The following is a 16,435-nucleotide window of genomic DNA, read 5'->3' as shown; positions in this document are numbered from 1 at the left end:
GGACATTTCACCCTCTTCTTTATACAGATACTGAATCTTAATTCTGACTCATTTGCGGCCCCATATCAGTTCGTTAAAGAGAGTCTCTAACTTGTTGAAAAACTTGTCTTCTATCGTGATTGGACTGGCGTTGAAAACATATAATAACATTGGTAATAATGTCATTTTAATAAGCGCTATTTGGTTGATTTGTGACAGAGGGAGCTTTAGCCATGTTCTTATTTTTTCCCTAACTTTATCTATTATTGGGAGTACATTCAGTTTCAAATAATGTTCCAGTTTGGTCCCTATCTGGATACCCAGGTACAGTAGGGAATTTGCTGGGGTCAATATACTAACCCGAAAATTGTGGCCCCGTGGAACCGGGCGTCTCAATGGAAGAAATTTAGATTTTTCCCAGTTAATATCATATCCAGATAGGGATCCAAACTCATCCAGACTTTCCATGACCCTGGGCAAGTTTATATACCCCTTCCCCAAAAAGAGCAGCATATCGTCCGCATATAAACAAATTTTGTCGGCTTCCCCCTCGCACCCGAAGCCAGATATTTCCTCATCTGTTCGAATTTTGCATGCAATTGGCTCCAGGAAAAGCGAGAAGAGCAAAGGGGAGAGGGGGCAGCCCTGGCGTGTTCCTCGGTTCAGGCGAAAAGGGGCAGAGTACTCACCATTAATTCGAACCCTCGATACCGGGTTTTGATACAGAATGCGAACCCATCTGGAGAAGTACTCGCCCATCTTCACCCGTGATAGTACTTTCCAAAGGAAGGGCCACTCCACCCTGTCAAAGGCCTTAGCGGCATCCAGGGACAGGATGGAGCAGTCCCCCCCGTCACCCGTCTGGATGTTCAGAAAAGCCCGCCTTATATTATCCTGTATGTTTCTTTTGGGAATGAACCCGGTTTGGTCTACATGGACAACTTTATGTATGACAGTTTTTAATCTGTTGGCTAACAATTTGGCAAGAATTTTATCATCTGTGTTCAACAGAGAGATGGGGCGGTAGGAAGCAGCTAACAGCGGATCCTTCCCCTTTTTGGGGATCAATGTGAGGTGGCTTCCATCCATGAGGGGGGTAGGGAACCCATTGTCCAGGATTGATTTAGTACCTCCAACATTGGGGGAAGAATCGTTCCCTCATGTTTCCGGTATACTTCAAATGGGAAACCGTCCACCCCTGGGGATGTATTGCCCTTGATAGAATACAACGTGGTCTGTAGCTCGGTCAGTTGTATAGGTCTATTTAACCAATCAATGTCTTGTTGGTCAAACTCGGGGATATCAATGTTATCCAGATATTGATCTATTTTTTCTCCCTGATTTTGGGACCCGGCTTGATACAGTGTCGAAAAATACCTAGTGAATTCCCTTAGGATGTCATCGGTGTCTCGTAGGATGTTTCCTGCCTCTGTCCTAATTCCAGTGATATTGGAACCTCCCCTTTGATTTTTTACTATCATAGATAATAATCTGCTTGGCTTGCCGGACTCGCTAAAACTCCTCAACCCTGAAAAAAACATTTTGTTCTGTGCTTTTTTGTGTAGATTTTGTTTATATTCCTCTTGTACCTTTTTAAGTTGAAGTTGTTTTTCTGGGGTATTTACGTGGATAATCTCATTCGTTATCTGGTTGAGCCTCCCTTCTATTTCTTTTTGAGTTTGGGCAAAGAGATTTTTCTGTTTCCTGATTTCGTATGAATATATACCCTGAAGATATGCCTTGAGCGAGTCCCAAACCATATGGATATGTGTTGAATTAACATTATCCCTCCAGAAGAGTTTTATTTCTTCATTAATCTTATCTAAATCCCTTATCAATGTCATCCAGTGGGGGTTGAGTTTAAAAATTCTATTTTGGTTTGTTTTCTTAGGACTGTCCAGTATTACCATAACCGGGCTGTGGTCAGAGATGCCATGACATTCATAATTCATTTTTTTAACCTTATTAATGAGCCCGGGGCTGGCGAGAGCCAGATCAACTTGGGACAAGGACCTATATGTGTTACTAAAGCAAGAGAATACCTGCTTATTTCCGTAAAGAGATCACCAGATGTCGACCAATGCCATCTCCGTACAGATTCTAGATAGCACTGTACTTGATCCTAGAGATTTAATTCATAATTAGTTATGGTAGAAATCCTATCTTTTTTAATGTCCATGACAGAGTTGAAATCGCCCATCACCAGCAGCGGGCACTCCTCTCGTGCTGCAATATAGTCCATCAATTTACATAGTACAGTAGTAGTAAAGGGGGGTGGGATGTATATAAACGCTATAATTCTCCTTTGCCCCTGCCAATAGCAGTGCAAAAAAATGTACCGGCCCTCTTGGTCGATTAACTGTTCTATTGGGTCATAGTCTACCTGTCTATGAATATACACACTAATTCCCCTGGAATATATAGAGTGGCAGGAATGGTATTCGTAAGAGGCCCATCTCCTTCCGCCCAGTGCTGCTATTTTTTCACCTGTAAGGTGTGTTTCTAACAGGGCCACTATTGCTGGTAGATGTCTCGAAACTAAATCAAACACTGCGCACCTCTTAATTTTATCCGCAAAACCGTGGATATTCCATGTCAATATGCTAGACATTTTAAAGAATATGGCAACACTGAGAGGAAGAACAGGGGAACCACCAGCAACGTACCCTCAACACCACGACAGTCCCCCGCGAAAAGAAATTGTATTGTGGATTGTGGGGATTAATATCTCCTTGGTGGCCCTATTTAAACTTTTCACTGTGTATTCAATTACCCCTTAATTCCACAGTTTTGTTCCCTGTACTGCCTATTTTTACCTGTGCTTCAAATAGGGTTGCTAGGCATGGTCCGTCTATGTGTTGAAGGACGGAGGACGCAGAAGCACGCAGCGTGCAAGGTCAGATTACAGACAGCCAGGGACTGTGTGTAAATGATTAAAGCCAGGTCCTCCCCAGCAGCTGATAACAGTGCCTGGGCTGTGTGCACTTTTCCCTGTCCCTGTACTTGGCAGAAGCTCCCTCACTCAGCAGACTGGGCCAATGTAGAGCCGAAGCAGCGCAGACCAGGGAAGGGAGATCTGCCGTCTGCTCAGTGTATAAATGAGAGCAACATGTGGTAAGAGGACCCCTTTGTGCTGCAGGAGATTAACCCTTTAGGGGGAGGGCTCTGGTTACTGACACTTTTGGGGGTTATTGTTACTGGCTAGTGAGGGCAGGCAGGATTAGCCTCAGGGTGAGGGCAGTGGCGGCCATCTTAACTGAATAGTGAGATTGCAGTTTTATGCAGACTGCTTGCTAAGGGCTGAATCTTATTAAATATGGGGTAAGTCAGTCTAATAGTAACTGATTCTGGAATATCATGTTATTAGTAACTACATATATGAAAATTGAAATTAGGGTCTAAGTGTGACAGTTATCCTTTAAAGAACCTTATGATTTTCCATTTTTGCATTTTCATTTTTTACTCCCCACCTTCCCAGAGCCATAACTTTTTTATTTTTCCATTCATATAGCCTTATGAGGGCTTATTTCTTGTTGGGTAGGTTGTACTTTCTAATAGCACTATTTAGTATTGCATATGATGTAGTAGGGAGCTGGAAATAAGTTCCAAATGAGGTAGAAAGAAAACAAATTTTATTTTTCGTTGCCATATTCTATAACTTTTTGCAGTTATGTGTATGAACCTATATGAGTGATTTTTTTGCTAGACGATCTGTATGTGTGATACTATTGAAGTGTGTGTAGCTTTTTGATCACTTCTTATAATTTTTTTTGAGCGTTAAAGTGACAAAAAATTGCGAATTGTACGGGTGTTTTCAGATGTGGTGATGCCTATAATATATTATTTCTTGCTTATTTGGTTTCATTTTGATTTTGGGAAAAGGAGGTGATTTGAAATGTTATATTCTTTTATTTTTTATACTTAAAAACATATTTTATTTAATTTTTTTAAGTCACCCTTGGTGACTATAATTTGCAATCATTATATTACCCATTGTGTTCTGTGATGCCTATATAGTCATCTCCTCATGGGGTAGCCAATCCAGCCGCTGGGAGCGTGCACCCCTGGAATTTTCACTTCCCAAATGCATTAGCCCTGGATGTCTGGCATGTAAAACAACTGGCACCAATCAGAGAGGAGTGGGCACCATCCCTACCGCTGACCTATACAGTCGTGTGGCTAGGGAAAAGGTTAGATAACAAACCAATTGCAGATACCCCTGCTCTGAAGTACTTAGTGCAACTTGTTTTAACTGAAGGTAACCACCGGCATTTTAAAGAGCATCTCCCATCATGATCGACCCTATTAAACCAAGCATACTGCCTAGTAGGGTTGATCATGGTGACTAAACTGAGCTCATTTTCCCTGCAACCGGTATTACTTATTCAGAGATATTCCTTTTTTTAGTTACATACAAATGAGGTACTCAGAGCACATAGGAGATGGCCCAGCCCCTCAAAACACTGCTTCAACTTTCCCTCTCCCTTTTGACACTCCCACTTCCAGTGACATTGACAGAGCCAGGCATCCTCACCGCTCCGATTCTAGCCCTGAAATCTCGCATGTGCCGACAGTGTTAATATCTGCGCATGTGCATTTATATATAACTAAAAGTAAGAATTTCTCTGCATCAGTAATAGCCATTGCAGAGAAAAGAAACTCACCATGATCAACCCTACCAGGCAGTATGCATTCTTTAATAGGGTTGATCATGGTGATAGATGCTCTTTAAAGGTGTTCATTGGTTTTCAAATTTACAATTAGTCAGAGACTACTAGATGCCTCCTTTTAACATATGTTAATTTTCTATCTAAAACATAACTTTTATTGTTAGTCACTAAATCGTCTTCTTAGACCATTACTTTATTGTTAAAACTCTCAGTTGTGTGCCCTCAATGTTAGGGATCATTCAAACGGCCGTAGGTGGGACGTTCCATGCATTGGGGACCGCAATTTGCAACCTCCATACGGCCACCAGGATGAATCCAGACCCATTCAACTTGAATGGGTCTGCATTCGTCCGTTCCGCAAAAAGATAGAGCAAGTTTCATCTTTTTGCGTAACGGAAGTATGGAACAGAACCCCACGGAATACTCCGTAGTGCTTCCGTAGTTTTCCATTCCGTTCCGCACCGTTCTGCATCTCCGGATTTAATTGAAGTGAATGGGTCCGCATTCGTAATGCAGAATGCACACGGAACAGTGCCCGAGTATTGGGGATTCACAAATGCGGTCTGAAATATGGCAATGGGCAGCACACATTCGTGTGCATGAGTCCTTACTTTGTATCTGGGCATCACTAAGATACTGTGCTGCTACTGAGTATTGTAAGTGATCACTTTACTTCCGGGGGTTGTCATCACAGGTTACTTCACTAGACACGGATATACTGTCCAAACTCGTGCTTTATTTTACACACTCCAACCAATACAGGTCATCATGAAGTCGCAGCTTCACCTAAACATGTGTGACAACCACACAAAATAAAAAACACTTGCCCGGCTAGGCTCTAACTAATACAGATAACGTGTCTCCCTGACTCACCTACATAACACAGTTCACACACTGTCTCAGGTGCGGTTTTCTCAGTCAATCGTCCAGCAGCCTCCAGGCTGCCACTACACCATGCATAGTTCCCCACAGGGAAGAGATTAGGCTACACAGCCTCGTGGCCCCTCAGTCTTCCTGGCTGATTCCACACACCGAGCCTTGGCAGGTCTCTGTATCCCAAGTTCACTCTCTCAGACTGACAAACTGGGAGGTGCTTTATGTCGGCCTGATTACAGCAGGCCTCACCTGTGATCACCTCAGGTGAAAGGAAAACATGCCCTGGAATGAGGTGGTGGATTGAGAGATCCCACTGCCAAACCTACTATCCCAATCCAATAAAATTCAGCTCTGAACAAAAAAATAAAATAGCTTCAGCAACGAGGTTTGCTGAAGCCAGCGCCATCTTCCTGGACTTTATTTATCTCACCTAGATGAGATATACATCCCTTCCAGGGCTTTACCGTACACATCACTGTTCACATTTCCACAGTATATACTGGGAGGCTTGTAGCTGCGTGCCAGCTCTAGGCTCTTCCCTCAAATTTTCAGTCCAGTTACTACTAATTTATTATCATAGCGTAACATTAGGGCTCACTTCTGTATCTAAAATAACCTCAAACACTGCCCCCCGACATGTTTCGCCAGCTAACCTGGCGTCTTTAAAGGATCAGGCAGTATTATTACCACACTAATTGACTCCGATCCGAATTTCAGGAAAAATTTGATTCGCCACGAAGCCGAATCTCCTCTGACTTCTTGGTTATGAATCTATTTTTCCTGAAATGGCGGTAAAAATAAAAAATACATACTCACCTTTTCCATTTGTGTGCAAAGAGGCCATTGCAGCCATCTTGATTGCTGAAACCGTGCGGTAACGTACAGTACAGACTAAAAGTTTGGACACACCTTCTCATTCAAAGAGTTTTCTTTATTTTCATGACTATGAAAATTGTAGATTCACACTGAAGGCATCAAAACTATGAATTAACAAATGTGGAATTATATACATAACAAAAAAGTGTGAAACAACAGAAAATATGTCATATTCTAGGTTCTTCAAAGTAGCCACCTTTTGCTTTGATTACTGCTTTGCACACTCTTGGCATTCTCTTGATGAGCTCCAAGAGGTAGTCACCAGAAATAGTTTTCACTTCACAGGTGTGCCCTGTCAGGTTTAATAAGTAGGATTTCTTGCCTTATAAATGGGGTTGGGACCATCAGTTGCGTTGTGGAGAAGTCAGGTGGATACACAGCTGATAGTCCTACTTTTATTAATATCAGTTAAATCCCTAAGTATGCATGATATAAACAGTCGCTGCGCCAATGGTGACCAGGAACTAGGGATGTGGGAAGACTAGTGCTGGGTCTCTAACAACAAATCTTACCCTACACTGGATGTACCTTGAGGTGGCAATGTACTATCCACAGAGATATCCCGAATTGCCAATGGACACCTATAAGGCCCTCCCTGTCCCTGCGCAGAAATGGAGACTGCCCAGCTTCGTCACACTGTGTTATTCTTGGTCCTAATACAATATTATTCTTTTGGTCCTATTAAGCGTCCCAACGTGTTTTGTTGGACATAGGTCCAACTCATCAGGGGACCTGTTAATAATGGTCCCAGTTTCGGAGGTGGTGGTCCCCTTTTTTGGGCTGTGTTTATAATCCCAGACTCAAACCCACCTCTTCCCACTGGGTTACAATACAATCGTCAGATACTAAGGGGAAGATGAACCCCCATAGAGTAGTATATTAAATAGTATAGTACTTATCTTTGCCCCCCATGTATTGGTCCACACGGATGCGGCTGTATTGTAGCTTGTAGCAGCAACAGTGGCACATATAAAATGGCACCTTTTTAAAGAACGCCGGGAACACCGGCCCGCCTTCACAGCAGTCAGCTGTCTGTCCCGTGACTGGGTCATGTGACTAACCCGGAGATGCGCAGACAAAGCTGCCACCTCCCCCAGTGAATCACATGACCGCCGCGCCTCCCGATCATGTGTGAGGCTCAATGATGCACGCGCATGTGACCCAGGGGGGTGATGTCAGGGAGGGAGTGTCCCTCCCCTTTAATGTCCCGCCAAAGTTGGCGCGTATTCAAGTGAAGAGGAAAGGGGCATTACTGCGGGATAACAGTGCCCCTCATCTCCACTATTTATAAACAGGTATTTGACAGATAGTAATAGATAAGCTGCGCTTTTAATGTCAATGCAAACAGCGCGCTATAGGGCATTTTAAAAGGCATGAGAAATATCAGCACCCCTCCTATATGTCTACAACCAAAGCTAGTCAGCAGAAGGGAGAGATGATTCTCTGAGACCCAATTTTTGAGGGTTTTTCTTATTTGTTAATATCTTAAGGCTGAACAATAAACACAAGGCAGAAAGCAAAGACACACGAAAGGAAGATCAAATATCAAAAATCACCTGGCAGGCGAGCTCGGATCCATATCCCCACTCCAAATCCCCCACTCCATCCAACCATCCAGATAGCACGCAATATGGGGCAATAAATGGCCCTCTGACTGGGAGACAGGCGTCAGAGAAGTCAGATCGGCTCAGGTTAAATTAAGCAGCCAAACAATAGCTGCTCATCGAGCCCCACTGGTTGTACAGTTCTCAGTTCGAAAATCCACCACGCCTCACGCTTTAGGATCCTTCTATCCCAGTCCCCCTTCTTTTCGGGTACGGCACTGATTCAATGCCCATGAATTTAAAGCCCGAAAAAATTCCCCCGTGCTGACTCGTGACATGTTTTGCCAAAGGAGTATCCCTACCATGTCGCATGTCTCCCACGTGTTCGCCCACATGTCTTCTGAGTTCACAGGTAGTTTTACCCACGTATTCCAAACCACATGTACATGTAGCTTTATACTGTATATGACACCTTTTGTTCAACAGTTGATAAATTGTCTGATGGAATATCAGCCCTAGGCAACATAATCGCATGCCACACATCCACTACAACAATAACAACCCCACACTGGTCTCAGCCAGTTCAAACCTTTATTTCTAGCTGAATCTAGGAAATGGCTATGTACCAGCTAATCCCGCAAGCTACATCCTCTACAGCATGTAATCTGTGGTCTGCTTGTAATCACATCCTTAATATCGGGGTCTAGTTGCAGTATATCCCAGTGTTTCGAGATCACCTTTTTTATCTCATTGGCTGCTCCGTCATATGTGCCAATAAGGCATATTGGGTTGGTAGTTGCCTGTCGGGGCGGGGGATGTAGAAGCTCTGTTCTATTACATTTCAGTGCCCTTTGATAGGCCTTTCTCAAAGATGCACTGGGATATCCTCTATCTAGGAATCTTTGCTCCAAATCCCTTGCCTACAGTTTGAAATCGGCAAGGGATGAGCAATTCCTACTTATCCTCAAATATTGACCCACTGGTACCCCCTCTTCAGTGGCTCAGGATGCTGGCTGTCCCATCTCAAGAGGGAATTGGTTGCTGTGGGTTTTTGTGTGTACTTCACCTCCTGGTGCCTTTGTAATTTCAATATAGAGGAAAGGTAGAGTATTCTCACCTAGTTCGAATGTGAACCATAAACCAAGGTCATTTTGATTGATCACCTGTACGAACTTTTCAAAGCCACTTAGTCCCTCTCCATATCACAAACACGTCATCTATGTACCTTGCCCACATGATGACGTCCACTGTCTAGGGGAACGGTGGATCTCCAAATACACTGTTTCAGCCCAGGAACAGGTTGGCATACGATGGGGCGCAAGGACTCCCCATCGCCGTGCCCCTGAACTGACACCCCCTGGTGTTGAGAAAGTCACCCACTGCCCTAATCCCGAGCTGGTGAGGGATAGAGGAGTAGAGGGCCTCTACATTGATCGACCCCAGAAGTGCCTCCCCTTCAAGGACTACCCCCTCCAGTCGGCCGAGTAGATCCCCAGTATCTCTGAGGTAGGACGGCAAAGTTCTCACAAAAAGTGCCAGAATGGAGTCAATGTATACCCCAGAATTCGGGTTCATGCTATTGATGCCTGATACAATGGGACGACCTTTCAAGGGGGATGTTCCCTTGTGAACTTTCGGCAAACTATAAAAAGTTGCCACCATAGGATGTCTACATTGTATAAACTCAAACTCCTCGACTGAGATGAGTTCCTCAGTTTTAGCTTTCTGCAGGATGACACTCAGTCTTTTTTGATATGTAGAAGTGGGGTCCACTTGAAGCCTCTCATATGTGTCTTTATCTTGTAGTAGGCACAGACACATCTTTTTGTACTGGGCCACATCCAAGATTACCAGGTTCCCTCTTTTGTCTGAGGGTTAGATAACTATATTACGATCCTGTTCAAGGGAAGAGGTGGCCTTAAATTTTGCCTTTGTGCAATTTAATCTTTCATGGGTTGTTTGCGGGCCCCTCTAGCTCCCGGGAAACACGGTTGAGAAAAACATCAATACATGATGGGTCACCCATTGGGAACATTTTGATTTAAGCGAGGTAAAGGGACCTTTTCCTTCTTGGGGCGTGTTGTCCCCTAGATTATATAAGAAACTTACATCTTGTAGGATATCAGGAGGGATCCCCAATTCCTTAGTCTCTCTCTTATCAACCAGGGCAAAATGTTTGCGCCATCACAATTTTCTCACAAACAGATTTAAATCCTTAATCCAGTTAAAAAGGATAAATGATGACACTGACACGAAAGATAAACTGCTATTTCCGCCTCCTGGATAAATCTGGATGAGAAATTCAATATCTGGCTGGATATGCTATGGATGCAGGTGGAAGACTTGATGTGTGGGGTGGGGATCTGAGTGGGTTGCGTGTTTGTAGATGGTAGGAGTTTCCTTGCTCTAAAAACGTGGGCCCGTTTCTTTCTATCACCCTCGTCCGCTTCTACCCCTCTGTCGCCCCCTCCCTCTAATCTTTGAGAATCCCTATCTTTCCTTTTCACTTTCAGGGAGATTTGTATCACGCAAAGTTGGCTCAGAGTCTCTTTTTTTCTGAGTCCCACTTCTATCAATGCTTGAGTATACCCGAATTGCTGCTCAGGGACAGGGAGGGCCTTATAGGTGTCCATTGGCAATTTGGGATATCTCTGTGGATAGTACTTTGCCACCTCAAGGTACTTCCAGTGTAGGGTAAGATTTGTTGTTAGAGACCCAGCACTAGTCTTCCCACATCCCTAGTTCCTGGTCACCATTGGCGCAGCGACTGTTTATATCATGCATACTTAGGGATTTAACTGATATTAATAAAAGTTATGTTTTAAATGGTATCTCTTTAGGATTATATACATATTGCTTAACTGTAGGGGTAATGCAGCAGTTTAGCTTTCCCTTTTTACATTAGACTCACCAGAGCTGTCAGATGGCTGCTGTTTCTCTTCCTTCCTTAGGCTTTCCCCCTGGTCCCCCTGCTATTGGCTGCAGGAAGGAGCAAGTGCTCATTGGATTTGTAGCCCACTTCACCTTAGAAGAATCAGCAATAATGCCTGCTGCTGTGAGTCCCTGCTTGTAACTGACAACAGCAGCGTCCACTAGACCCACTGCTTTCTCTGAAGGGGTTACATAAGGATAACATCACATGGTAGAATATTTACACAGGAAGCAACATCCAAAGCATTGTACTGAAATCCACAACAATTGACAATTAATGTATCACCCTACAAGATTAGTAACTTTCAACCTGGCAAGAGCCAGTTCATTACTTTTTTTGTACTTTTGGAGTTGCTAAGTCAGCAATTAAAGCTGTTAATATGAAGTGAAAATATCAAGAACAGATTATATATTAATTAAGAGGCAGAATGTACAATTAACAGAATGAGACCATTATGCACAAACCAGCTTTGTGATGTCATCATGGAGGAGCGGAAGAGGATTGCAGTGGCAACCTGTGAAGCTCTAGTGAACTCCATGCCCAAGAGAGATTAGGCAATGCTGGAAAATAATGGTGGCTACACAAAATAATGACACTTTGGGTACAATTTGGCCAATTTCACTTAAGGGTGTACTCACTTTTGTTGCCAGCGGTTTAGAAATTAATGTCTGTGTGTTGCGTTATTTTGATGGGACACCAAATTTACACTGTACACTGACTACTTTACATTATATTAAAGTGTCATATTTTCAGTGTTGTCCCATGAAAAGATATTATATAATATTTACTAAAATGTGAGGGGTGTACTTACTTTTGTGAGATACTGTAAAAGAGCCAAAGGGGAGAGCATAACTTTGAACATCCAGATTATTGGATATTAGAAACTAAGAGGGAAATTTTGCATTCTCCTATGCCATTTTTTGCGTTAAAAATTCGCCAACTTTTTTAGTCGCAACTGACATTTTACACTGCCCTCGCCAATTTCTGATAAGGGGGGGATGGCAAGGGTAGGGTGTGGATGGGGCAATCAACCCCAGCACATTCATCATTATTTACCCGAGAAAGTGCTGCAAATAATATCTGAAACCTATATACAAACCAAAGTAGATTTCAGGCTGGCACACAGCTGGAGGAGGCAAGTCAGTTAGCACAAGCCCTGTGCCTCTCCATAAATGATATGCCTCCTCCGGCAGTGTAGGTCCTATCAGTCTTGACAAATGAGGGCCTAAGTTTCTTTGGAAGACCAGGCCATTTCCCATAGACCAACATAATTATGCTTAGCTTCTCTGGCCAGTATGGCAAGCCTTTCTCCAGTGTCGGACTGAGGTGCCTAGGGCCCTCCAGTAAAAGTTATTTTGGGGGCCCACCGTATAGATACATTCAAATATTACCTGCTCAATCAGCATCAAGATGCTACCAGATGATTGAATATTGGGGCCCCTGCAGCAACTTTGAGAAGGTAGGTCCTGGGGAAAAGAGGATACTGGCTAGTAGTGTTGGGCGAGCATGCTTTGCCGAACACCATTTTGACTCAAGCATCGACATGCTCGACACATGTGTGCTCGAGCGCAATGCTCAAGTCTCCTTCCCACACGTTTGTTGGCTGCTACACAGCCAATAAAGGTGCGGCGGAGTACTGGCACTCACTGTAATGCCGTAGCCATGTTGGTTACTGCCATTACAGTGATTGGCTGGCCGTAACGCGTGGTTCGGCTGTCTTAGTCAGGGCGAGCTGCAGCAGAAGGGAAAAATAGTGTAGGGACAGGATCTTTTTTTTTTTTAGGCAAGGTTTAGTGTTGAAAGGTGTTAGAGACCCAAAAGTCCTTTTAAGGACTATTGTTTTTTTTCTGGCTGCAATATACAGTATATTATTAGCGCAACCTGTGCTAAATTGCTTGACAATTGTTTGGCCGCTGCTAACAGTGACACAACCTCTGCTACATCTGTTCTGTTACATTTGCGCAACCTAAATATCTGTGACATTTAGCGCAATTGTTTGGCCGCTGCTGACAGCGACATTACCTGCGCTACATCTCCTGTATAACGTTTGCGCATCTTAAATATCTGTGACATTCAGTGTAATCTATTTGCGCATGCACTTACAAAACTTCTACTGTACGTGTGACATACAGTACTTGCAAGCATATATAATACCGTATTTTTCGCCCTATAAGACCCACCGGCCCATAAGATGCACCTAGGTTTTTGAGGAGGAAAATAAGAATAAAAATATTTTTAACCAAAAGGTGTGCTTTTTGTGGGTTTGTACTAATGGCGGTCTGTGCTTGACACTATTATGAGGGATCTGTGGATGATGCACTGTTATGGGGTGGGGGATTTGTGGATGGCACTGTTATGTGGGGGATCTGTGGATGGCATTATGATGGTGGGGGGATCTGTGGATGGCATCATGATGGTGGGGGGGATCTGTGGATGGCATTATGATGGTGGGGGGATCTGTGGATGGCACTGTTATGGGGTAGTGGATCTGTGGATGACACTGCTATATGTTTCATCCACAGATTCCCCCATAACAGTCCCATCCACAGATCCCCCCCATCATAATGCCATCCACAGACCCCCCATCATAATGCCATCCACAGACCCCCCATCATAATGCCATCCACAGATCCCCCGACCATCATAATGCCATCCACAGATCCCCCCCCACCATCATAATGCCATCCACAGATCCCCCTATCATAATGCCATCCACAGACCCCCCCTCATCATTATCCCATCCATAGATCTCTAAGGAGGGGCTGTAGTCGGCGGGGAGCATTATTTGCTGCAATCCAACCGACCACCTGGTCGCACTGGTATGAGTCTGAGAGTGGTGTCCTGCACCGCCCTGCAAACTGGGACATGAAGCTAGTTATCGTGGATGAGTGTGTTTCTTGTGCTCTGGCAGCAGGCACAGTTTCACCGCACCCAGGGCCACGGCCTCTGCGTGCACCATAGGCAGCACGGCCACTTCTGCCTTGAGCATATTAAATACCATATTTTTCGCCCCATAAGATGCACTTTTCCCCCTAAAAGTGGGGGAAAAGTGCCCTTGCATCTTATGGGGCGAATGCTGGCAATTTACATTGCAGTCTGTGATGCTGCAGCATCGCAGACAACTTACAACCAGGCATGGTTGTGTCTGATAATGCCCGTAACTTGGTGGCGGCTTTGGAGATCGGCAAGTTCACACACAAACCATGCCACGCCCACGTGTTCAACTTAGTGGTTCAGCGGTTTCTCTAAACCTACACCAATTTTCCTGAGCTACTGGTGAAGGTGCGCTGCGTGTGTGCCCATTTCCAAAAGTCATCTACAGCTGCTGCCGGTCTGAAAACGCTGCAGCAGCGCTGGCAATTGCCAGCTCACTGACTGTTGTGCAACGTGAGCACGTTCTGGAACTTCACGTTCAACATGTTGGCCAGGCTTTGTGAGCAGCAGAGGGCAGTAGTGGAATACCAACTACAACATGGTCATTGCCTTTCCAGTCAGCTTTCCCTCTTCACAAGTGACGAGTGGGCATGGATGTCTGACCTCTGTGAGGTTTTATGTAACTTTGAGGAATCAATACAGAAGGTGAGCGCCAATGCCGCTATTATCAGCGTAACCATCCCACTTCTGTGTCTACTTAAATGCTTGCTGCTCACAATGAAGGCGGACGCTTTGCATGTGTAAGAGGTGGAAATAGGGGAAGACAGTACACAAGGTGATAGCCAGACCACCTTCAGTTCATCTTCTCAGCGCGAATTGGATGATAATGAGGAGGAGGAGGAGGAGCAGGAGATGGTTGCCTCCGCTACAGAGGGTAGTACCCATAGCAGGTTTATTCCATCTGTTCAGTGTGGATCGTTAGAAGAGGAAGAAGAGGATAAGGAGATTGAGAGTCATCCTCCTGATGACGACAGCGAAGTCTTGTCTGTTGGGACTCTAGAACACATGGCTGACTTGCACTATGTTATGCTGCCTTTCCCGTGACCCTCGCGTTATACGCATTTTGGCCAACACTGCTTACTGGTTGTTCACCCTTCTCGACCCCTGGTACAAAGACAACTTCTCATCTCTCATTCCTGTGGTGGAGAGGACTAGCAAAATGGTGCAATACCAGAAGGTCCTTGTGGAAAAATTGTTCCCAAAATTTTCAGCTGACAGCGCTGGCGGCAGAGTATGTAGTTCCTTGGGCAACCGATGAGGGGAGATGAGGGGAACACACAGCAGTTCCAACAGAGGTAATGCCTCGGACAGTTTCATGACACCCCACGAGCACCCTCACCCTGATGCGCTGCCTAGTGTCACAAGGAGGGAAAAGTTTTGGAAGATGGTGAAGGAGTACGTAGCAGACCGCGTCAGTGTCCTCAGTGATCCCTCTGTGCCTTACAACTATTTGGTGTCCAAGCTGGACACGTGGCACGAATTGGCGCTCTATGCCTTGGAGGTGCTGGCCTGCCCTGCCATTAGCGTTTTTTCAGAGCGGGTATTTAGTGTTGCTGGAGGCATAATAACTGATAATGCTGACAGGTTGACTCTTATCAAAATGAACAAGGCCTGGATTGCCCCTGACTTCTCTACTCCACCAGAGGAAAGCGGCTGAACATAAAGGTACTTTAAATGTAGCTTTCATGGTGTATTGAATACACTGTATTCTCATGCACCCTGTTGCAGAGCTTCAAGGTATACCCTCAATATCTTCACTTAAATCCGCTTGTAGCTGAAGAAACAGGTCAATATTCAAGAGACAATTTCCCCAGTGACTGGACGACACACAGTTTGGGAGTCAACTGACTTTACTAGGCATGCGCACCTGGTTTCAAACCTCCAACCGCCTCATTTACATACAATACATAGATTACTATGGTACAAGGAAAAGTGGGGTCAGACAATAGCAAGGGCTGATGGGAGGTTGAGGGGGGAGGGGAAGAGGTACAGACAAGAAAGACATTGGATAAGTGGCGATGTTTGCCACACACCCCTTTCACCACAATAAAGGGTATATGGTTAATTCTTCCTTTTTTCGTCCTCCTCGTCCTCCATCATTTCAACATGCTTATTAGACTGCCCTCGCTCCTAATGTTTTAGATGTTCAGCTACGCAGCAGACCCTCACCCCTAATGTTTTAGATGGTCAGCTCAGCAGCAGACCCTCACCCCTAATGTTTTAGAGGGTCACCAGCAGGCCTTCGCCCATAATATTTTAGATGGTCAGATCAGCAGCAGGTCCTCGCCCCTAATGTTTTAGATGGTCAGATCAGCAGCAGGCCCTCACCTCTAATGTTTTAGAGGGTCACCAGCAGGGCCTTGCTACTAATGTTTTTGAGGGTCACCAGCAGGCCAGCAATCATGAATTTTAAAGGGTGTGTATGATGCCCTCCTTTATGTGTAACAAAGGGTGTATTGTAGTGCCTGTTCCTTGTAATTTTTGGCAGCCCTTTCACTTAGTACATAGGCTTTATGAGTGTAGGAGTCCCACTACCTAAACAATTTACCACAATGTGAATGAAGCCCTCCTTTATGTGATATACAGGTTGCATCGGAGTGCCTCTTCATTGTAATTTTTGGCAG

General features: G+C 44.6%; 1 protein-coding gene across 1 annotated transcript in view; it reads right to left on the bottom strand.

Moving 5' to 3' along the window:
• The window catches only part of SH3TC2 (SH3 domain and tetratricopeptide repeats 2), a 198,405-nt gene extending 187,423 nt beyond the window's left edge, over positions 1 to 10,982 (bottom strand). Inside the window, exon 1 of the mRNA XM_044280726.1 lies at positions 10,857 to 10,982. The gene's annotated coding sequence lies outside the window, so the exon portion shown is untranslated. The remainder of the gene's footprint in view (positions 1 to 10,856) is intronic.
• Positions 10,983 to 16,435: the final 5,453 nt, after the last annotated feature.

The sequence above is a fragment of the Bufo gargarizans genome, chromosome 2 (assembly GCF_014858855.1).
Source record: "Bufo gargarizans isolate SCDJY-AF-19 chromosome 2, ASM1485885v1, whole genome shotgun sequence".
In the NCBI taxonomy this organism is placed as follows: Eukaryota; Metazoa; Chordata; class Amphibia; order Anura; family Bufonidae; genus Bufo; species Bufo gargarizans.
The sequence above is the reverse complement of the archived record's forward strand: the minus strand, read 5'-3'. Positions and strand labels throughout refer to the sequence as shown.